At 37.3% G+C, this 24,377-nt stretch overlaps 1 protein-coding gene across 3 annotated transcripts in view; it reads left to right on the top strand.

Moving 5' to 3' along the window:
* CRPPA (CDP-L-ribitol pyrophosphorylase A) overlaps window positions 1-24,377 on the top strand; it is a 118,029-nt gene that overhangs the window by 75,067 nt on the left and 18,585 nt on the right. The window lies entirely within an intron of this gene.

Here is a 24,377-nt window from a genome sequence, read left to right as displayed (position 1 = left end):
CTTGCCACGCACACCCAACACAGTTACTTGATAAAGTTTGCCAGTCGTTTCTTTTATGGATATATGTATTAATTATGCTAGCTACTTTAATATGATAGGAAGTAAACACTGAATTGGAACCATTTGCAAAAACAAATACTGTAAGCATCAAATCTGAGTTTCATCTTCAAATGTGTTAGTATGAGTTATTCTGACTTTTTTTTCCCGTCTTACGAAAGCTTTGATTTTGACCTGCTATCTCTTAGTGGAAACATAAACATTTGATGAAAGGATTTTGATACAAAATTTTGTTTGCAAACAAACTGCTTTTAACTTCTTTTTTCCATTGCTAGCTTACCTAACAGAAGTCCATTGTATCTGTTTATGGACAGTTGCAGTTTCAAATTGTTAGTGCTGCAGTTCACAATTGAAAGCAATGCTTGTACTCTTTTATGGTCTAAGCTGGGCATCAAAAATCATTCTTCTCCCCTTGCTTCCGTGCCATCCCCCAGAGGCATCATTTAGCAGGTAGCCAAAATACTCACCTGTAGTACAAAGTACGTCGTTTTTTTTCTGGCTTAGCTCTGAATACGTAAAACAACAATAAAAAAGAATCTTACTAAAAGTGTTATGTGTGCTTAAGAAGCATTTTGAAATTGTTACCAGCTTGCTGTTGTGTTAGTTTCGAACAGTCTTTTGTATTTTGGATGCACTTTTTCAGTGAAAAATATGGCTGAAATTTTACAGATAACTTTGCATTGAAAAAGGAAAAAGTTTAGTTTTATAGATGAAGTATTAAACAATTCTGAAAATAGGAGTTTATAGAGTCAGTGCTAGCTTGGCTGGTAATGTGGACGTTGATCAGTATTTTACTGTAGAGTTGTCTTCTCTGAAAGATGTATTCTCTGTTGCCTTATAGGTTTTGTCTTTAATCATATGGCAAAGATGTATGACATTTCTGTGGAATTTAGGGTTTCTACAGGCAAAGATTAGTAATTTCTGCTCCGTTAATTTATTTGTATCCAATAATAAAGATATCAGCTGTGCTTTAATTTTTTTTAACTGTGTTATGTAACTCTCCCCTTCAGCCATATAACTTCCTCAGTTTGTGGCACATTTTCATCACTGTATTTGACCAGTAAAACTTAGGAAGTTCTTCAGCCATTTAAATACAAGAAGAAATCCCCATCAAGCTGTACATTGTCAGTAACTGAAACCATTCTGTGGCTTTTGCTGCAGTCCTCAAGTTATGGTAGCTTCTAAAATTTGTGCAGCAGAGGCAGTGGCCATCAAATCTGTATTAGGAGTATTAATTTCCATTTTCACCTTCTTCTGCTGTTTACAAGCAGGAATCATGTAATCCAGCCCCAGGCTGACTTCGGGGGATTTCTTTACAAGGGCTGGAAGCAGTGCTTGAGGTTTCTGTGTGGATTTGAGATACTAAGCCCCAAATCTTATTTGATGCATATATCAGATTGTTCATACGAAAGTCATCCATTATGGAACATATCCAGTGCTGAAGTATATACAAATAATATGTGATATTACACTTCATGGCAAAAGCCCTATAATGTCAAGAATGAAAAATGCGCTTTACTCCCCAGCCTGTGCACAGCCTTCAGGACCCAATGAACTTTAAAAAATTATTTTGGAAGATGATAGTAATAAAACATAACAGACATTTTGGATTGAAAATATCAGAAAATCAGTAACTTTTGTAGTTGATTTAAAATAAAGTTCATTTTCTCAGCATAACTGATAGAAACAATAGGAAATTATAAACCTGCCTTTGCTATTCTAGATCTTTCCCATCATTGTTTTCTGTTGTCTTCAAATAAGACTGCTTCTCTTTTTGATTCTGGGTTTTAAAAAATGTGAATTAATCCAGGCCCCATTTACTTTCTTCTGTTATGGTAGAGCTGTGTTTCTTGACTGCAGTAGGATTTTTCTTTGAATGAAAGATGATGCATTCTTACATAGGATGAGTGAGAGCTTTCACACATTACTTCTGCAACTAGTTAAGAATGCTTCTTTTAATAAAACTAACACTCATATACCCTTTGTTACATTTAAAAAAGCAGTTAAAAATTGCTAAAGCTATAGCATTAAGAAAACAGAATTGGGAGAGTGGGTCTGACACTGACTTGAGTCCTCTGCTTCCTAGTCTTGCATTCTTTTCATTAACCAGTCAAGAGCTCTTCCAAAATTAGTTGGGTTTTTTTGCATCCCTCATTCTTACTGGAAGACTGGTTGTGTTTTATCTTGATCTGCGTTCGCAGTGCAGTCATATCATTCTCAGAATTATTTTTTATAGAACAAAGAATTCAAGCTCTTCCATCCTCCCTTTGTGTGATATCCTGTCTATCTGAGTAGCTTCTTTGTGTACTTGAACATTTTTGAGATTTGTACAACTATGTCACTTACCCATCTCATCCTGAAGTACCTCTCCTGATACATCCCAGGTTTGGGTTTCTTTGTTGGGGTGGTCTTTATTATGCCCACCCCAACATATTGGTGATATTATTTATATCACCACCAAAGATCGCCATAATGGGTCAGATCAGATGTTTATCTAGGCCGTTATCTTGTGTCCAAGAGTAGCTGTAAGGAAATGCCTAGGAGAGAATCAGATCAGGGCAAGCATATATGACACACCTAGTTCTCTGTGCTCAATTATTGTTAAAAATCTCCTGAGCCAGAGCTGTTTTCTATGGAAGTGTTAACCCTAATAGATTTCTGTTCCATGCTCTTGTCTAGTCCCCTGAAGTCCATGTAAACTTTTAGCATCTACTGTGTCCCCTAATGAACAGCTACATAGACTGGAAAACAAAGAAAGGTAGGTGGTTCTTCACAAAATAGTGTCCTAAGCATAAGGCCTTGCTTCTGAGTAATAATGGTCTGAGACCCCATCATTTAAAATGTGAAATATATATGTGAATTATTTTACATTAATTTATATTAAATTTAATTTATCATTTTATTGCCTAGTTACTCAGTTTATAATGGTCTTTCTGCATTTCATTTCAGTCAGCCCTACCCTAATGAACTTTGTATCATAAGCAAACTTATATTATTGCGTACTCATTTTTCCTGTTAATTTATGAATGTGTTGAAGAACACAGATCCTATAATGGATCCCACCCCACCTAAACTATGCAGGTTCTGTTCTGAGAACTGACTATTTACTCCTACCTTTTCCATGCCTGGACTTCTGTCTTATGTCATGGCACCTTAGTTTTCTTAAAAGCCTTTGGCAAGGAATTTTGTTGAAAGTCTTGGAAATCCCAGTAAATTAAATCAACTGTCACCCACTCCTGTGAAGAAATCCAGTAAGATTGCAAAGTGAAACTTCAAAAGAAAGACACATTGACTGTACCATCATCTTTAACTTGTTGTCCACTACTACTACCCAGTATTTCATTTTCTGATACAGATTTAAGGCTTTCTATTCTGTAGTTCTCTGTATCTTTCCAGATTTTTCTTGTTTTGAGTTGGCAATTACTACCACCCAGTCATGCCTACTAAGGCAATTTTTAAACTAGAGATTACACACCACCGTTGGGAGCTGAGCTTCAGAACTGTTGGGTGAATGCCATATAGTCCTGAGGATTTGTTACATTCCTCTCTTTAATTTTTTCCATACCTCTCGTACAGTTAACTGCCATTTTACAGGTTATGTGGCTGTTAACGAAGAGGAGATCCAGTATGTGAATTTCCCCACACGAATTCAGAGAATTAGTTTAGTTTCCGTGCAGTAGCTGTGCCTTTCCTGAGCACTCACTGTACACATTGATCATCAGTTGGCCCTACAGAGTCTCTAGCAGACTTCCCGCTTCTGGTGTGTGTGAGGAAAGATTTGTCATTGGTTTTGATTCTTTTTGCTAGTTCTCTTCAAAATCTTTTTTGTTTGTTTGCCTTCCTGTGTTCTTATATTTACTATGCCAAAATTTATGATTCTCTATTTTTTCTATGTGGGCATGCCTGCATCTTTTTGAAGGATGCCTTCTTGTTCTTACAACCTCTCTTGTCCTGCTGTTTAATTATACCACCCTCTTTCTGCCCTCACTTGAGCCTCCCCCCAAGGCAGCATCCATTGGCTTTGTGCTTTCAATATGGTCACCCTTAGTTAGCTTCCATATTTCCTGCGAGGATTTAATTCTCTTAGCTGCTCATTTACCTTCTTTTTAACAAATTTCCTTAATTTTTCATTATGTAGTTTCCATTTCTGCCCCTTTGGCATTTTATATTCAATATATAATCCAGGCTGTCTTCCTTAGCTTTGATCCACTCTGACAGATCTGTATTCTAAATTAGAAATATAATACAAAACATTGTTTCTTCTTGTGTCGGTTTGATTTCCTCACTCTCTCTTCCCCACTCCCTCATCTGCAGTTTGTTCTGTCTGTTTTCTCCCTCATTTGGTGATGTTGCACTCCTCTTTCCTGGCTTTCGGACCTGGCTCTTTCAGAAAACAGGATCTTCATTCTTCTTGTAGGTCTAACTGCACTACCTGATTCTTCTTGCAAGTTTTCTTACATTTTGACCTGTTTCTTTTCTGTTTACTGGGACATGAAACCTATCCTTTGGTTCTGTTTCTCTCCTATTATTTTTTTCTCTTTCTCTTGTTTATTGTCTTGTGCTTCTGTGGATCTTCCTGCTCCTATTGTGGCCCATCACCGTGGGTTTGTTATTCAGCAGATGTTCGCAAATTTTGTCTTGTCTAGACAGGCTTTTTTCTTCTTTCTTCGTCCATAACCTCACGTCCTAACTGAATCTTCCCTTCTGAGTTTTCTAGCACGACGTATTTCATGCATACTGACTGTCTTCCAGCTTCAGTGTGTGTTTCTTTTTGCTATGTGAGTATTGTTTTCATCTTATGTATCTCTCTGTCTTTATAGAGAGATGACAAAGGAACGTTCTCATGCAAGCTCCCCTGGTGGCTATGAACAGCTCTGAGCATGCTCTCGTGCCCGTGTCAGCCATGGTTTCTCATCTGGCCATTTGCCCCTTCGGTTACTGCATGTAAAGGTGCAAGTATGCCCTTGCTCCCTCAGCGTTGCTTACCCATATTCGCACCAAGCTGCTCACAGACTCTTGCTGCAAGCAGCAGCTAATACAACTATCCACCAGGCAAGGAACAAGCAAACAAATTCACTTACACCAAATAAATACTCGTTTCTCTTCACCAAGGATAAAGCCAGAACAATCTCTGAGTGCATTCTACTGCTTGCTTCTGATGGCTGAGAGCTATTTACTTTTTAACCTTTAAAGATAACGAGCAAATCTTGTGGCAACTTCATCTCACTAATGTTAAGTCTCTAAACGTTTCTGCTGGCTTTCATCTAAATGTGTTTTGGAACATCTGGGTATGAAGATATGTTCATATCTCATACCTAGTGTGAGATGCTTAGTGTTTGAAGTTAAATTGAACTCTACTGTGAAAATTCTCTTAAGATGTGGAATTTAGGATTGCATGAATTTAGGATTAACAGAAGTAGAATGAGGTACTTTTATTAAAAAAAATGAATACTGTAATTCAGAGACAGACATGTAGATCATAGGAAACCTCCATGGGTAATGATCTGCATCTGGAATTTTGTTCTGAAGTAGTTTCTGAAAGTTGTTTTCCTATTGTATGCTTGGATTTAAAGAAGGTGAAAACATCACCATTGTAGAATTTCCAGCATTTGCCGTCTGAATTAATTATATTTGATTTTAAAACATTCTTTGAGCTGTTGTTTTCCTGAGCCAATTTTATTCATCCGCCTAAATAATATTTTAACTATATTCCAAGTGCAATTTCCCACCAGCTCAGAAAAGTCATACTTTCTATTGAGAGGCAGAGCCCATTACTTCACAATGTGCTTAAATAAATCTGCTTGATTTATAACTGTTTTGATGTCTGAAGTTTCCACCAAGCAGAATCTTTTAAAAATGGGATTGTTTACATTTGAGTTTGATTCAACCTGTGTGGTACTGGCAGCAGCGTGAATGCTCATTTTTGGCAGAGCCTCTGCCTTCAACTTTTTCCTTGACTCAGTTTTTCCACTCTTATGAGGATATGTGCTGAAGTATCTCTCGCTTGTGTGTTTAATTCCAGTTTTCTGTGCTTAAATTTATCAGACCAGGTGTTGAATTTTGTAGGCAAAATTTTTAGCGAAATATCTGAGAGACAGAGGTAATGTATGATCTCTACTTAAACGACAGCAGTAAAATGTACCCTTTGTAAGCCTGACTACACACAAACCTTTATGTCCACTCACTCCCCGAGCTGTGCGGTTTTAGAAGCTTCTCCCTGTCCTGTGAGATCTTTCACTATCCAAAATGAGGTGAAATGGCTTCAGAGCTTTCCTTTGACTAGATCAGATGCCAGTTCCATAGTTCAGCTTTTGATTTTTGTCCTCAAAGCGTGCACTGTGCTTGCAGTGTTCAAGGCACAAAGATTAGTCTGTGGAATTATGGAGTAACTATCATTACGAGCTCATGGAGTTTATGAACCAAAGTTGTTGGTATTGTCAAAGGGGACAACATGAGCTGTCTAAAAGTAGTGGCAGTAGCTGAGGAGGAGTCTGCCCTTGATACCTTGTGTTTGAGCAGAAGAAAAGCTGAAGCAAACGTATTGATGTTTCAGAGTTTGCATTTATTTCTTGGATTTTTAAAACCATCCATAAAATGCTCCAGATTACAGAAATGTAACTGTTATTTTGCTTCCTGATGAATAATTAACACACTGAAATAATTACAGCCTAAAATAATTACATTCCTGCAAAGAGATTGAAATATTGAAGTTCAAATAAATGCATACCCACCACTGTTGAACAGGTTCTGAAAAATCAAAATCAGCAAGGTACGATGGATCTAGTTATCTGAAAATTTGAATGGAAACGGTTTCCAGTGAAAAGTTTGAATTCAGAGTATTTTCAAATTATGTAAGCGGAACGTGCTGTGTTTCTTCTAGATAAAATGTTTTATGCTGAAAACATTATTTAAACATTATGTTATCCATCAGGAAAGAAAATATTATTAGTATCCCATTAGGGAATGTGGGTCTAAGAGGGGAGATATTTTAGGACAGGAAAGGATTTTGTGATGTGTTTTCTCCCAAACTGCATGTTTCATTTTGTCCTGCTGTCCTGCAAATGCATCTTTAGAAGCTTAGCGTACCAGCTGAAACTTTATCACATGCACATTTTCAGGAACACAAAGGCAGTTAAAACAGATTATTAATGCTATACGTATGATCTAGTGAATTTGTATACAGGTGTTTGATCCCACAAGGCAGAGTGAAGTAAAAGAAACTCATAACAGAGCGTGGTTTTAGGTGGTTCATCACAGGAGACCCGCGTAAGGCTGTGGGTTGCTTCTAAGATTCCACACGTCGTCTCTGGCCAGACAGGTTTGGTCTGACAGAAACAGTGCCCTCCTCTGCGTGCATAAAAGAAATAGATCAGTTTATGATTACTCTGGGAGTGTGATAGATATGCAGTTTAGAAGCTCTTTATAATTTTACTGAGCAAAGTTGATGTTTCAGTGAGCGTAATCGCTTTTTAACTAATGGATATGTTCAGAGAGTTGCAGCCTGTAGCCAATATCTGCTTAGTTTTGAGCTGAGAATAAACCTTCGGCAGCTTTAAAACTGCTTTAAAACTAACATTTCTGCAACAGGACTTAACTGCTAAATTGTTACTAAGAGTTTACTGGTGAATATCTGCTTCTGAACAGAAATCTCTGCTTGGTACTAGTTATGTGCCTGATTTAAAGGAGAATTTTGTCAGTGCCTTATATACCTGACTCAGGCGTTTTAAAGATAGTTTGCCCAGATGTGTCTCATGATATGGTGTAGCTCAAGAGTAAATTTTAAGTCCCTTCTCATAAAGGCACACCAAATCCCTGTGTAAAAGTCATATTGAACGTGGCAGTACTGCTTCTATGCCCTCTACGCTCTTCCAGTGAGAATAACTTTAACTAGGATTTCTCTAGAATAAGTAGCACGGAGAGTTAATTTTTTTATGGAATAATATAAAAAGTCTTCTGCATTTCCTGTTTTTAAATCTTTTGGAGAGGAGGTGAGTCTGTTATAAAGCTTCCAAAAGTTTTGGGGTGATTTACTGCGCTGTTTGGGAGCTTCTGAAGTTCCATTAAGCATGATTGTTGTATGTCAGAATCCTCCTTAGTAAAGTTTACTCCAAAACCAATTTTAAGGAGTTACCTGTGTTACCAAATAACAGCTAACTGTGCATTTATTAAATCCAGTTGATGTAGGATTTTTGCTGATTAACTTCCTAGTAACTCTTACTGGCGTATCACAGGAAGAGAAGGCAAATGTCACAGCAGTTTTGCAAATTTAGCGTAAATTTTGCAAAGGATACAAAATTTGGAAAGTATCATAATTATAGTTGTCTGTAGGTGCAGCCTCTCAGCTTTTTAACATTCTACTGATGCCTAGGTTGACCTGATGTTTGTTTTCTTTTTTTTTCCCCTGATGATTGAGAAAAGTGCATTTCACATACTAGAATCATCCAACAAATGCTAATTCTGTTTTTTCTAGAGCTTATTGAACAATTGGCCTAATGAACTCAGATGATTTCTTCATTTTCCTTAATTCCATCTCTCTCTGACTGGTCAAAGTTTTGCTACAAGATACCTTGCCACCCCAGTTTTGCAGGCACAAATTGGAACAAAACATGGCTTTCTATCACTTGGATAAAGTAATTTTCCTAAACAATATCATCTCTTTGCTGAAATAGTTCATGCTGAGAATGAGAGTGAGGGATAAAATTCAGTGGTGTAAGAAAGTAGCTGCTGAAAGTTTCTCATTGTGCTAATAGAGCTTTTCATAGTCAGGTTGTGCGTCAGACGCAGCAACAGCGAAGGCACACCGGCTTTAGCAGGTTGGTGGTTCTGTCAGCTGTAGTGATGCTTTTGTTGTTAACAGGGCTTATATGTCTACTGGAAGAGCAGGCATGGTTTCATGGGCCAACAGCTCCATGTAACTCTGTCTGTAAGAGCTTGACACTGGTCTGTTTCTGAAAGAGATGGATTTGAGGGTTCAGTACTGAACAAAATCAGTGACTAATAACGTTTCTTCTTCATACATAAAAAGTTAGAAATTAGGGATAGAAAAAATGATCATCCAGCCTCCTTCACTCTACCTGCAAGATTATTTCTTTAAGCAAACATTATTGTCTTTGCGTTCCTTCTGTGTTGATTTTAGTACCTTTATCCATCTTGCACGGGTGAGTTGATATAGGTCACCTGAAACACATATTTGTTTTGTATGCCCATCTATTTCAGCTTTTCACTGCTTGGCAAAAAATGTTATGTAATGAACTCTGGATATTTTTCCTCTTCTGAATTAGGCCATTCTCCCCTTCTATCCAGCAAGGACATATTTTGTACTAATTAATATTTCAGCATTAAGAGAAACTGCTTGGAGGCTCACTGGCTCAGTGCCTAATTGCCGCCTACATATTCTTGGTTAAGCGGGACATGAGCAGTATCTTTTCAAACACACAGACATACAAAAATGTTTAGGATTATTATTGGAAAGCAGCCTTTTTTCCCCTCCAGTTGTCTGCCCAAATCATACTAATGTTCAGTTACATCTTATTTCGTAAGTCAAGATCTTTCTTCATGTGGCCTTTTGAAAATGATGTTCATTCTTGCCTCAGATCAATGTCCATCATAGACTTAAGTGCTACAACAGGGCAGACCTAAGAGACCATTTTCTTCACAGAAAAAATGGAACAGGAAATTTATTTTAAAATAAGAGTTTTTCCTAAAGAAGTAGTAGCACAGGTGAAACCATCAAAGTGTTTTTTCAGAGATTCTCTACCAATATTCAATATTTTATATAGGTATTGGAAAAAGTGCAAGAAATTATCCAGAATGCTTGTATGACTGTTTCTCAAAAACTGGGGGTGGGCAGTGGTTACTCGCATGCTAGTAAGTTGCATGCTAGACCTGCAAGTAAGAAGTGTTTTCTAGAAGCAGTATAGCTGTGTTTAAGATAGTACTTGCCAGAATAATTAGAGATGGGAAAGATCACATCACTTGGGACAGGAACACTGGGCAGAATAGCTCAGAGTGTGCTAATTTATACCATAAGCTTTATCATTGGGTACTTTGGTGTTAATTAGCCTTGGCTAGTACACTCCTATGGTTTTATCACTGCTAGCAGCATGATTATTGTTTCTACAAGATATAGTGAGCTCTATAAGCAACTTGATATGCTTACACATTGTGTTTAGTCTAAATGTATGTTATCTCTAGAATTTGACTTTATTTGGTAACTAAGGTAGCTCTCAGATTAATGTAAAACTGGACAAAAGTTTTCTCACTTAAACATAGGATGCTTTTGTTGGGTAAGATTAGGAAAATCTCTCTCTGGCTATGCATGAAGGTGGTTCTCCAATTAAGAAAAGAGTGTTTTTATTTGTATAGTTCTCTTAGCAGATGAAAGCAGATTTACTGTATGTAGTGTGGCTTGAGCTGTGTGGTTTATTCACTTAGCAAATACTTGTAGCCTGTCCTAACATTGTGTTTTGTGAAAAGTGAGCAATATCCTGTTTTTATATTCATTAAATGTACTTTCTTATGTATCAGTTTATCGCCACCTCCTGTGCAGCCACTATGAAGTGTCCTAGCTTCCCTAGCTTCTGTCCCCTCGTAGGGATCCTTGATACAGTCTGTGCTGATGGAGACTCCTTCCAGTCTGAGCCATGAGCTAAGCTGGGATTGGAAGATACAGTAAATGAATTAAATCTTATTTTAAATTCTTCTTTCCCACTTTTTTTAAATGAAGAAGTTAAGCTGCATCCCTGGTAGGGAGGGTCACCGTAATATCAGGAATATCTTTTCCTCTTTTCCTGTAAACATTAATCCAGATTTAGCCAAGTGATGCAGCTATATAAACATTCTATCTTGTACATACAGTGTTGATGGTAGTGAAAACTACAGCCCTGAAATTTTCTGACATTTCTCTGCACTGCTCATGCTTTATTGTTCTGGGGTTCCAGCTTTCCCTGTGGCTGTCACTTCCACAAAGCCTCTGAATAGACCCCACACAGGCTCTGTTTTGGTTTTTTTCACCATTTTTTACCCCCCAGGAATACTTTGCAGCTCATTGCGCCCATTTGGTGCTGTTATACAATGTGTAATAGTTGAGATGCGATGGAATGATTTTCATGTGCTCACAGTCCCCCTCAGATTGGGCACCTGGTGTCAAGAAGAGAGGATAAGGGGTAAACAGACATTTTAATTGGATGTGCAGAAAAAAGGCAAGACAGGAGTGAACATTGCAGGAGGCAGAAAGAAAAAAGCTGGGAGCAGGGCAGCAGCAATGAAGTTAGCTTTTCATGGCACAGATGGAATAGATCATGGGGTCCACGATCATTTTGCCAGTCCTAGTAGTCTGCAGCACTTGTTAGTGCTGTTCCCAGTGGGTCTTGTGGAGCAAAAAAGTGAGTCATCGTAGGGTATTAAAACGCCTTATGCAAAAGTATCCTGAAATAGGCTGCACAGGTAAACCTTAATTATTGGAGTTCTGACATTTCATAGAATCATAGAATAGTTTGGATTGGAAGGGAATTTTAAAGGTCAGCTAGTCCAAGCCCCAATCTTATTGAGTGAATATTTGTATTTTAAAACAGAAAATTGATATAGTGAACAGTGTATTTCCTCTCTATTTTCTCAAAAAGTGACCTAATGTAAAATTAATTATGAACTTGTTCAATTCAATGTAGAGCACTGCCTACAACAGGAAACGCATTGTAATATCCACGTCATCTCTGAATGAGAGAAGGCTCTTCTACCCCTGCTGACAGAATTTGGAAACTCTATCAATAAGTAGTTCATAAATATAGATGAAAACACTACTCACGTTTTTAATCTTTCTAGAAGATCTAAAGCATTTAAATTTAAATTTGCAGTTCAGATGATGTATCCCCACTTGGCAACTGTAAAATAGGCCTTCTTTTTAATATTCACTCCAGGGATGTAGTGAGCAAAATAAGATTAAAGATATGATTTTAAAATAAGATAGGAGATTTCTGAGGGTTGTGCTTTGTAGACATGTTTGGAAATATTTTCTCTAATCTACTGAGACAATGTTTTACTACATATGAAAGATACCTTAAAGATGTGATTTAGGACAATGAACGTGCCTTTTATATAAACATGTTTTATCCAGTAAAGACCAAGTATTATCTTGAATTGATGAATTTATTATCATGACAATAATATAAATCACAGGAAAGAGATAATACAGGAAGAGAAAGCCAGAAGGATTAATCACTACAGTCCAGAGGTGAATTATTTTATATACCAATGAAGTTTTATAATGCAGACTGGATTTTTTAACTGGCTGAGTATAAAGAAGTGTTGATTTGCAGTCCCTGCAGCATAAATAGTACATTTCTTCATCAGTCAGCAATACTTTTATTACTATAATTATACTCAGAGGCAAGAAGATTTTAGGCATCTGATTTTATCCAGATGATAATTATATATTTATTACCCAGTTTCTAATGTTTATTTTGAAACAAGACATTCCTACGCATGCTCATGCATGCGGGAGCACTCAGGGCCTACCAGGAGTTACAAGTGCACACTACGTCGAAGAAACATGGTGTGTGCATATTATTTTTCAAATGGATTGAATGCCTCACTTTCTAAACTATAGTTATTTCCCAGTTGTTTTATTATTGTTAACAGTGTCTGTTCATCATGGCATATTGAAGGGTAAAGTGGGTGCAACTGCAAAATTGTTCTTTTTTGCTCAAACTGTCAGACATAAATAAAAAGTACCAGCAATGCAGATTATGTTCTAGTTATTCCATCTTTCCCACTTGCTAGAGATTATCAGCATCTTTCAGTAGAGAGCAAACTAGGATGCAATGTTTTTAGTATAAGCAAAGAGGAAGAAGGAGCTCGAGTAAAAATTCAAGTAGCAGAAAGGAGTTTTAAAAGTCAGAAAGAAAATAGTGTTCTCTTTAAAATTCTTGTGAAATTGGCCTACCATGATCCTTAATTTCCAGGCTTTTCTCCACCCTGGAATGGACATCAGTATCAAGTTAGCAAATACTTAGTGGCTTCAGCTGAAGCATTTTAGCTTCCTTGACTGCCCTCATTGAAAACACGATGCAATGATGAATAGCAGTTTTTGAAAATCGAGTGAAGTTAATTTGTAAATCTCTACACAGACACTTTCTTTCAGAAATACAGTAGCCCGGGGCGAGTATCCGCGGAGGAGTGGAATGCGTATGGATTCACAGCTTTAGTTCACAAGATCTTAATGTGATTCCACATTTTTCTCCAACAGTGTTTTCTGGCTTTGAAGTTTATTGCGCCTCTTGGAGATTTTGAACTGTTCATTGTATTAGTTTTTTCTTCCCATACCCTAGGATAGGTAAATAGCCTTCTGCATAGCTCTTTTTATATACTATTGGAATTATTAATGCTTTCATTGTAAGTGAACACTGTCTATGACAAATTCATAGAGTGATTTATCTCTTTTCAAGTATCAACAAGCTATCAGGTTTAGAAATAAGCATATTTATATTACTGTCTCTGCATCTCTGATTGATGACAGGACCACTGATGCTTTGCTCTGTGTGGGGGAACACATTCTAGGGAATGCTGTGTCTGGCCAGATCTGAAGATACAGATCTTAGTCTCCCTGTCATCTTTTGTAAGAAGATCTGGGAGGAGTGAACACACAGGATCAGATTTGAAAGAAAGAAAAAGTGGTGAGGAATTCTTCATCTTAAGTTTGGAACAGAGGAGAGATTCTACCTCATGTTGAGCTTTTAGGTGAATAGGGTTTTTTTGTTGGGTGGTTTGTTTGTTTTTTGGGTTTTTTTTTTCACCTTGTATTATTTTGATTTATTCCATCCTTTTGATATTCCACAATCATGGTGTTTAAAGAAAACACTGTTATTTTAAAATATATTCTCTTTGTGGCATACAAATGAATTATGCAGTATTTCTGTTCCTTATTCTAGTAAGTATGAGTGTATATAAACAACGTGGGGTTTGGTTAATTATACTCATGATTTTAAAGTAGGCTGGGTAGAAGCCTGGAACCTAGGACTCCTAGGAGAATGGAGGGTTTGTCTGCACGTCTGGTTGTGAGGAGCAGGGTTGGCTTAGTGTTACGGGTCCATGTTGCCATAGTAATGGTACTTCAATTTTTCAGGAATCTTGTTTGTGGATAGCTCAGGAGCAAGAGTTAGAACTAGAGGACTTTGGCGATTTCCTCCAGTTTCATGCTTCTCTTTAAGAAAATGGAATTCCTGACAGCTACTCAATTATGAAAGTGATTGTGCCAGGCTACTCATCATAATTCACTGCACGTGCATGTTAAAAAGCATTTCTCAATGACTGATAAAGATGTTCAGTGGAGATCCAATTATTATCTGAGATGCTGAGGGAAAAATAATTTCAGTGTCAATTAACCAAATTCTGCAATGACGCTGGTATATCCTGTTCAAAAGAGAAAACTTGCCGTGCTTGCTGACTGGTTGATAATACTGTAAAAATTGAGATTAGCAAAGTAAAATATTTAATTTGTAAGAAAATAAGAGTCTTCATTATTAATGTTAACAGCATTTTAATGCAAGATTATAAAGGTGAAATAAAGCAATGGCAGGGCTATTTACTTCTTTAAAATTGCAAAGTAAAATCCTCAAGTCCATTAAAATAAATATGCAGGTTTGCTAAAACTTGCAAGCATAAGAAGCTTTTCCCTTAAGAATTGTAGATGCTCAGAGATCGTGATTATGACTTTGCTCACACTGGGCTAGCCTACTGTAAATGAACACAATTATAGGCACTTAAAATTTATTGTGAGTATGGTGAAATCATGATGCCAGTTTATGGCAGAAGGCTTTGACTGTGTATTTCTGCATCCGAAAGTCCTGCATGTACTGTCTGTGTCATCTCGTGTCCCAGGATGATGTAGTCCCATCCAGAGGTTCTGGCACCTCCAGGTGGTGTCAACTAGAGGCAAAGCAGCAGCGGTGGTAGAGACTCCTAGACGACATTAACTGTATCTCCTTCCTGAGACTAAAGCGCTTCCATGAGGTCTGAAGTCAGTTCATCTGGGGTATCCTCATGGAGTAGCTACCATGGGTGGAGGAATAGGGCCACATTTCCTTCTATATTGGTCGCTGAAACAATAGCGGTGCAAGGTCAGAATTGATAGAAGACTTCTGATCGCTTTATGGTGGTGCTTTTGTGTAAGCAAGGACAGAAAGACACAGAGCAGAAACAGGAAGAGAAACAGAAATAAGGCTTGACTCCATATATGAGTCTTAAAAGTCAGATGTGTGTCACTGGCCTTGCCACCTAGCATTATCATATATGACAGACATAAGGATGATGAAGTGCTTCCAGTTGAAATATCCAGTTGAAATATCTGTGCTCTGGAAATCACAGATTTATGGCATAGCTTTTCTTTGAACTGCTGAAGTGGGAACACTTGATCTGGGGCTCAGATCTGAACTAGTCTGAAGTAAAATCCCCAAATCATTCTATTGATCTGCCCTTATTTTGCTGGCCTACTCGGTGAAGAAGTCTGAATTTAGGAAATCCCAAGAGCTATTCTTTTACTGGATTCATTGGGTTAAAATATTAACCCAAGCCTTCCTGTGCCTGGGCTTCAGCTCTCTGTCCCTCCCGCACTGGAAAGCAGCAGGCAACTCTCTCCTTTCCCTACAACAGCTGCCCGTCTTTCTTCATTTCCAGGCAGCCTTCCCCTCTCCTTCCGTCTTTTCAGTACATCTAATTACCTTTTCCTTACCTTCACCTTAGCAGCAGCATCCCTTTTGTAAGCAAATAGTCCCTTTCCCTTATTCCATTCAGCAATGGAATTACCCGTTACCTTTATTATTTACTCTAAATTCTCTTCATTTCCCTTACTTTCTTCCCCCTTCCCAGAAGTTCCCATTCAGCTGTTGTGCTTCTGGCTACTGGTACTGAGCAGAGGCTGTCTGGAATGGGCAGCGTGGTTACGTGAAACCTAAACAGCCTGGGTGCTGCTAGTCTAGAGGCTGCGCTTGGGAGGAGACGACTTCCAGCCCTTCCATCCCATCTGCCTCTTCTTTTACCCTCTGTGCCCCTCACAGAAGTAGTCGGTCTCCCTTGACAGCATCTGGTGCTGAAGCAGTCGCGCTGTGACTCTTCCAAGGGATCCTGTGCCAGATGGCAGGATCCGCAAAATGGATCCATGTCACTCTCACTGCTTGTTTTTGGACTGGAACACAAATATAATCTAAATGAAAACAGCATTAAACACTTTGCATAGTGTACCTCTTAGCTAATTTATTTTTTTGCTAATTTGGTGAACTCTTTGGATCAAAATGTTTATAATGTAAGTAATAACTGCCAACTCTTATTTTTATTGCTTTTTATTGCTTTAGGCGAATATATTATTATTTTGATATTTAAATAATTGGCAACAGAAAGTTGCCAGTTACTAGAAAAATTACAACAGTGAATCATCAAGTCAGACAATCGTTTTTTAAAAAAGGGGGTTGGGGCTGTAGAAGACCTCCACATGTTATTTTGTTCACGTCCCTTGTCAAAAGAAAATACCCTGAGCAAGCTGGCCTGCACAGGTAGCGTTGCTCAAATATTGATAACTAGAAATGCTCCCTGACACATCCCAAAGTGCAGTAAGTGCTCTCCACTGATGAGCCGTTCCGCAGCGTACCCAACAGCAGCCTGATCCAAAGTAGAGCTGGCGGCTCCGTTTCGGCGCCGTTCGCATACTTCTACAGTGAGACAAGCAGCCTACGTGGACCCAAGTTGCCTAGTGGATATCTGGAGTTGTGCTCGCTGGGGCGGCTGCAAGGAGGGCAGCACTACAGATAGTAAAGGTGCTGTGAGCCTAAAATTGAGTGCAAAGCAAACTGTTTTGGAAATGCGTCACGAAGTTCAATTCATTATTCAAACATTTTTTGTAGGTAAAGATTTTTCTCTTGGTAGGAAGAGACATCAACATCTGATTGTTTTTCTCATGGCAATTTATTTTGATAGACTGAAGATGAATGTGGAAACAATAAGCATTATTGTTGCTAAGTAGTATTTTAGCTATTAAATAGGTAATGTTTTAAAATTGGAAGTGATGAGAATGCACTTAGCAAAAAAGCATTTTATGACAGTATGCATTGAAAGTTAAAGCCAACTGGTGTTAAAATAGCGATTTTGTACAGTTTTATAGAGTCTGTTTGTTGATTCTAATGCTTAGACTTCATAATGTGCTTTTCTTTTAAGTTTAAATACCTATTTCACAATGTATACAAGGCAAGTGATTGTGACTTTCTCAGTTGATGAACGTTTTAAGCATCCTCTGTGACTAATGTGTTCTATCAGATGTTTGTTAAACAACTTCTCCGTAAATGCCCTTTATGGAGGGAAGGTTTTGCTGAAACCTTATGATGGTGGGGACTGCACTCCATGGGCAAGGCCGTAGCTAAAATGTGTCAATAGCTACATTAACTTTACCATCCAAGTTGAACATTATATATATCCTGCTGTTTTGAGAGTGCTGCTCAGAGATTTAAAACACGTCAAGTTGTAGCCCTAAACTTGAGGCTTTGGGCTTGATTCCATTCTTGCAGCAGTGTATGATCAATTGAAAACTGAACTGTTTTTAAATCTAGACAGACTGAGATTTACTTTTGGAATGTTAAGTTAGTGCTGCAATGAGCATATACCTTACAAAATATTACTGTGCCCAGGTTAAGCACAATACCCAACTACTTCAGGAAAGCTAAAACTTTAACGTGTTTGTGTAGTAATACAGGATGAAATTACTGAAGACTCTTTAGCAACATACAATATCTCCACCGATAATCTTCCTTGCGCTGCAAATACCACTTTTTTGAAACATACACACACTCCAACTTAAACAAGTATGACTGTGTTTGGTATGAAATGTCAGAGTTAACACCTGTATGCAAAAGAGTGTTCTAAAGATGAAAAGAGAGGTAGGTAATTGCAAGAAGTCTGTTAAGAGAACAGTGAGGATACACGTGCAGTGATTTCACTAGTGCACTGAGACATATTAATGCAGCTGAGAGTGATGCTGCTTAGAAAGTATGATAATAAGGTACATTGTGCTTTTGTACTGGCTTTTTGCCCCCAGTTCTGGTAGTTCTGGTAAATGTTGACAGTCGTACCCACAGGCTGATGCCTGTTACAGCACTGTCAGGAATGATTCTCATTCTCAAGACTTGTTCAGGTTGGAAGGGACCACCTGCACAGTAAAAAAAAAAAAAAGTGTTTTCTCATGTTCAGATTGAGTTTCCTGTTTTTTCTTAAATTTGTGCCCATTGCCTCTTGTCCTTTCAGTGGTCACTGATGAGAGGAGTCTGACTACTTCATTCTCACCCATCAGTTATTTGGATGCTAGGCCCCCAGTGAGCTTTCTTTTCTTCAGGCTGAGGAATCCCAATTCTCTCAGCCTCTCCTCATATGAAAGATGCTCCATTCCCTGAATCATCTTTGTATCCCTGTATACTCATTCCAGTAACTCCATATCTTTGTTCTACCGGGGAGCCTAGAACTGGACACAGCACACCAGGTGTGAACTTGACAGTGCTGAGTAGCGGGGAAGGATCACCTCCCTTGACATGCTGGTGATGCTCTGCCCAATTCTGCCGCGGGGGCTGTTCGTCCATTGCTGTGAGTGCACATTGCTGGCTCCTGTTCAAGTTGTTTTCACAAGGACCACAAAGTCCTTCTCTGCAAAGCTGATTTCCAGCAAGTCGGTCCCCAGCATGTACTTCTGCATGGGGTTGTTCCTCCCCAGGTGCAGGACTTTGCATTTTCCCCAGTTGTGAACTTCATAAGATTCCTCTAGGGCCAATTCTCCACCCTGTTCAGGTCCCTCTGAACGTCAGCGCAACCAAATCCCACTGTGTTCTAAACAAATCATAGGAATGGAGTAGAAAGTAGGATAGAGAGTTGTTTTTTAAAAGTGCTTTTTAAATAGATTCCACAATCAAAATTGAGAGTGAAAACCCACAAGAAACTCTTAGGTATGGTAAGAGAGAAATGTGTTTGTTCTCGTCCCACCGTCTGAACATGTTAGAGTGTGCAGGTTTACAATTTGAAACAGCATCTCAATTCACAGAAAAATCAATAGATGGGATCTTTCCATAATCATTACTAAGAAAGAGATGGTGGGAAAGCCTGTTCTCTGATGGGTGATGGCCTTCTTCACATACTTAGCTGTGTCTGAAAAATAATTTGTTGCTATGGTAAATATACTCTCATATTTGAATTACTCAAAAGCAGAGATGCTACAAAACAAAGAGAAGAATTCTATACAGATTTTAGTCCTACAGTCAAGAGGTTTTTTCAATGAAAAGAAAAATGTTTATTAGTTCCAGAAATTTGCTTAAAGCATCCCTTTTTATAAATATACATACATTTACAAAACTATGATCAATATGTTTATTAACATTGTATGTGATTTTATATCCAAGCAATCAAGAATTTTATACTTGGACTTTACTCCCCATTACAGTCAGTATACAGACATGTTTTGTCTTAAATATTTGTACAGTATATTTTATATACTGGTATGTTCAGTAGTCTCAATAATCTGTGTGTGAGTGGAATCATATCTATACGCTTATGCAACTTTAAGCAAGAAGGTATTTCTTTACCAATACTATACTGTACGGAATGGTAGGCTTTGTAGCACTATTTGCTTAAAATTTTTTCTAGACCCTTGGAGAAAATACTCCTCCTAGAAAAAAAAAAAAATAACAGCAGCTGCCTTGTGTGAGTGGTCAAACAAAAAAGCAATTTTCAAACAAAGCAATTCAAGTGTGGAATATAGGAAGGTGGTGGTACTCAAAAAACTTCACTGAGAAATGATTAAAATTTTGATGTACGGGAAACCAAGCCATGGCACAGGAAGAGTGGAGTTTCTTTGCTCCAGCATGTACGCATGCAATTTGATAACTTGACTTTAGGCAAATTGGAAGTGCTCTGTTGAATACAGATTTGTAGCAGGGGCTGAGTAGATTGAACTAGAAAATATTTCTTCATTAACAATTGTCTTTGCCTATGTGAGTGGGTGTGATAGGTATGGCTTGGGAATAGACTCAATAAATTCATGCAGTTACAGATAATGCAGCTGACGTTTGTAGAGCACTTTTGTTCACTTGTTAAAATTAACTTTCAAGTGAACTGGCAGTATCTGTGAACCACATACAGTGTATGTCATTCATCTGTTGCTTTGCTGTAGACCTTCCAATGCATTAAGCAACAGTATCTGGCAGGCAGGTTTCATTTTTCTGGTATGCTGTGTCCTCCGCTTATTGGATCTGGGCATTTAACAAATGCAAATGAAATTAATACTAGGTTGACTATTGCTGAAGTTTATGGAACTTCTCTTTTCATCTCAGTTGTGCTCAATTAGTTGTTAGGACTCCTAAGTGTTCATGTTCAATTGGTTTACTTTATCTTGGAGGACTGACGTAGAGACTTCTGATGTGCAGTGCTGCCCCTGTTACTGACCACAATGCAGAATGGAAAGGAAACTTTTTCCAGTTTCAAGATTCTTAATTTGTTTTATCTCCATCCTATTATTTAGGTATTTCCAATTCTCCAGAATTCTTACTGGATATAAATACTGATTTTTGTGTTTTCGATTAAAAATTTTTCTACATATTGACAGTTATGGAAGTTGTAAAAATTAAAAAATAGAATATAATTGTAAAAAATAAAATTTCCTTCAATAATTCTCTTTTTTTGATGTACTGAACCACTGTATATTTGAATTTATCACTTTGTGTTGCAGAACTTTCTTTGCTACACCAAAATATCTTTGGAACCAGGTAGCCTGGAATTTGAATTTCCTTATATTTTCATAGTATATAAAGCTTCTAAACAAAAAAGTTAAATTGAAGACAAATAATTCATCACAGGTCTTTAAGAAAATATCTGTTACTTAACCCATAGCACTTTTACCCAGACACTAAGTAAATGGGAAATTGAAAACAAATGCGCAAGACAAAGGTGGGAAGAAAATGCAGACTTATTTTAGTGAGGAGCTATTACAACTGCTCAGAAGTAAAATTAAAAAAAACCCTCCTCTTAGGTATCGTTTATAGCAATTTAAATGTATCAAGTTCTATTGTAATTTTCTGTGCATAGGAGAATGCAGGCACAGAATTATAATAGTTTTCTAATGGAACAACACTTTTTACAATAGATTGCCTTTATTTTCAGTGACTATTCAAGTAATAATTTCATAAGTAATCTTCTATTACCACAGACAGATTAAGTGCAGTTTTAATGAAAAATAAGAATCTCTGAGATGTGGTTTAGTGTTTTTCTGCTTATAGATATATATATATCAGCAGAAATTTAGTTTTCTGCTTATATATATCGATCAGGTTATGCTTGCCTTTAGTACAGATTTTTTAAAATGCCCCTCTCCCACAGAAGAATTTTTCTCAGCTAAATGAGATTTTGTAACAAATGCAAAGTTCTATATGGAATCTGAAAAAGAAAAATTACTCCTTTCCATAGTGCATGTGATGTTGGAGTAAAGTCAGACAATTTAGAGAAAGTATATAGAGATTTAGTAGATTCAAGCTTTAGCGATTCTGCTTTTTAGCAGTTTGGTGCTTGTAAATCAGAGTACCTCAGGAGCAAAGCATCAAAAATGTGTGAAATACCTGACTTGCAGGTGACCTTGGATTTTGAAAGTTATTCTTCTGGACTTGAGCACCCTTTTTCTGCCAAGATCTACTGAAAGTCATAAAGCCCTTCTGTGAATCCATGTCTAAATCTGATATGTTTTTCTATCCTTTCCTATGATGTAGGAGTGAATCTTAGAAACTATGTAAAGAGCTGTTCTCCCATTGCCTGGTTTTGTAATTCTGACTTTCTTGTGGATCGTGTCAATCTGTTTGTCTGATTTTAAATACATCTTTTGTAGCCACATATTTCTTTCATCACAACAGACACTGAGAGCTCCTTATGTTATAGAGAAGGATATTTTAAAAACCTTTGTTTTAAAGCATTTTTCCATATACATTAGACCAAATTGTTACAAAGGGTTTGTTAGGGATTATCTGTGTGGTTGTATCAACTCACTATTAATCCTTTATCTGTAACTGTCCAGTTATTTACCTTCTCCCCCAAATACTATCACAAACAATTCTGATCTTGGACATGGAATAAATGTTAACAAAGGGATCCTTATAAAATAATGGTGGTCTTGTGTTCAAAAGTTGACTTTATTCTTACTGTAATTCATCTATTAACCTGTTATACGTATAAGGATGACACATGGATGGATATATTATCCTTATCAGTAAATTCTGCTGTCATTCAATCACTGTTTATACATGTACCCTAGGAGGCTATCATTCACTGTTACTTTCAACTCCTTTCATATGAAATAAAGTATGAAAGAGTACCTCTGACTGGTATACAAGCCAGATTTCTCACTTTTTTATGCTGCCTTTGGAATCTGATTCCTACTTTTATCTATGCAGTTGGATTATACACTTCGCCCATTTGAGCTGCACAGTACTGTTCTACCTTCTGTTTTTCATTCTTTAGTTTTCGTATGATGTCTCAAGCCACAGTTGCAAAGCAGAATTTGCAAAGGAGAGAACAAAGTAGACAACTAGCAGAAGTGGTGAACAAAATGTACTTTGGGTGAACACAACATTTGTGCTGATGTCTCCTTTTGATGATCTAGCGTTTGGAGATGCAGTAGAAATTGTTTGTAGTAGAAACCAAAGGTATGCATTTTACATGTTTTATCAAGACTAATTTAAAATATTTTTGAGGTGCAGATACTTTTCAATAATTCTTTGTGTCTTAATGCCAATAAGAGATTTAGAATCCTAGCTTAAGTATAGTATGGACATATTTGTGACAAACGAGCAATTCATATCAAAAATATTTATACTTTTCCAAGAAAGCTGATGTTTATAGGATGCCATCAGAGCCTTGCAATGCACTTGCCAAAACCCATCCTCAGTTGTTGCACCTGAAGTACATGACTGCAGCCTTTGTTATGTGTGACTTCAGAGAGTATGTATCTACCTACTGTAAGGTTAATTGAGTTTGTTATTGCCAACAGTCTTTACTGGTAGTTTGTTTCATCCAAAGGTCTTGATGTTTTGTTGATGCTGAATCTTGGGTGTGCATCTCTAGATAAGGTTGGACTGACAACCTGGGCAGTAACTAAATAATCCGTTTTGGTGACTTGTGATGCTTTTCATGTTTTTACAGTTCTTGCAAGCGAGGAACTGATTCCAAAATAAACTTTAGAAGGTTTCACAAGTAACAAACGTTAACTGCAATTGCAAATTGCGTAGCAGTTTGAATTGCTTTGTAAAGTCTTTGATACAAAGATTCATGGACTATTTTTTTAATGAATGCATGTGAATATGCTTCTTGAGTGTTGACCCTTTGGACATGAATTAGCACTGTTTTGTAGATTTGAACTTTTAAAAATGTTATTTTCAGATTCTAAGTTAACAAATCAGATTATATTAGTGCATGTTCTATAAACAGTAGGTGCTGGCAGAATCTCACAATCATGCAGTACTTCTGCTTTGTAACACGGTTTGTGAGAATCTTTTCTAGTTCTTTTCATCTGAACTGTATTTTTCTTTGCCTAACAGGTTAAGAATTTGAAAAGGAACTGATAGCAATTGCCATTACAAATAGCTTCAGGGTTCTTGATAAAACTAATGTTCTGGAGCTGGTGTGCAATGAGATCATTCACAAATAAATATGTAGACTGTTTTCCTTATTTTGAAGCTTATTTTCTATCAGTAATATAATCCAGGCATTACAGTCCAAAACAGTACTTCTTGGGTGGTAAAACTCGATAGGTATTTAGCCTTATGCCTTATAAAGCTACTAGGGGCAAATTATAATTGTCTTGAAATACAATGCCTGTCATAACTCATTACAGTTTATGTATTATCTATTGTGTAAATACAATATTGTTTCCTTTAAACACATACTAAAGTCACAGCAGAAAGTAGCATCACAGTGGCCAGCTCTAGGACTTAGAAAATTGTAGGGTCCATGGCAGCTTTCTTGGAACATTATCAGTTAAACACATTAAAGGATTGCTTCTGTTGACTGATTTGGCTTTAGAGCTCCTGATATTTACTGACTGCAGAATATGAATTTGGTTGCCACATATATTTACTCAATATGATGGTAGCTGCAGAAACAAGGATTCCTATACAAAGCTCTTTAAATTCATTATTTCCCTAAATGCATCGTAATGACATGGAGTGAATCTAAAAATGTGTTTGGGAAAGATATTTTTGGCCTAATTACATTCTATTTTATAAATAGCTCTGCATTTTAAGGTATGTTCTTTCTGGTATTTA

Source organism: Chroicocephalus ridibundus, chromosome 2 (assembly GCF_963924245.1).
Source record: "Chroicocephalus ridibundus chromosome 2, bChrRid1.1, whole genome shotgun sequence".
Taxonomy (NCBI): domain Eukaryota; kingdom Metazoa; phylum Chordata; class Aves; order Charadriiformes; family Laridae; genus Chroicocephalus; species Chroicocephalus ridibundus.
Note: the sequence above shows the minus strand (reverse complement) of the source record. Positions and strands in the feature narration are given on the sequence as shown.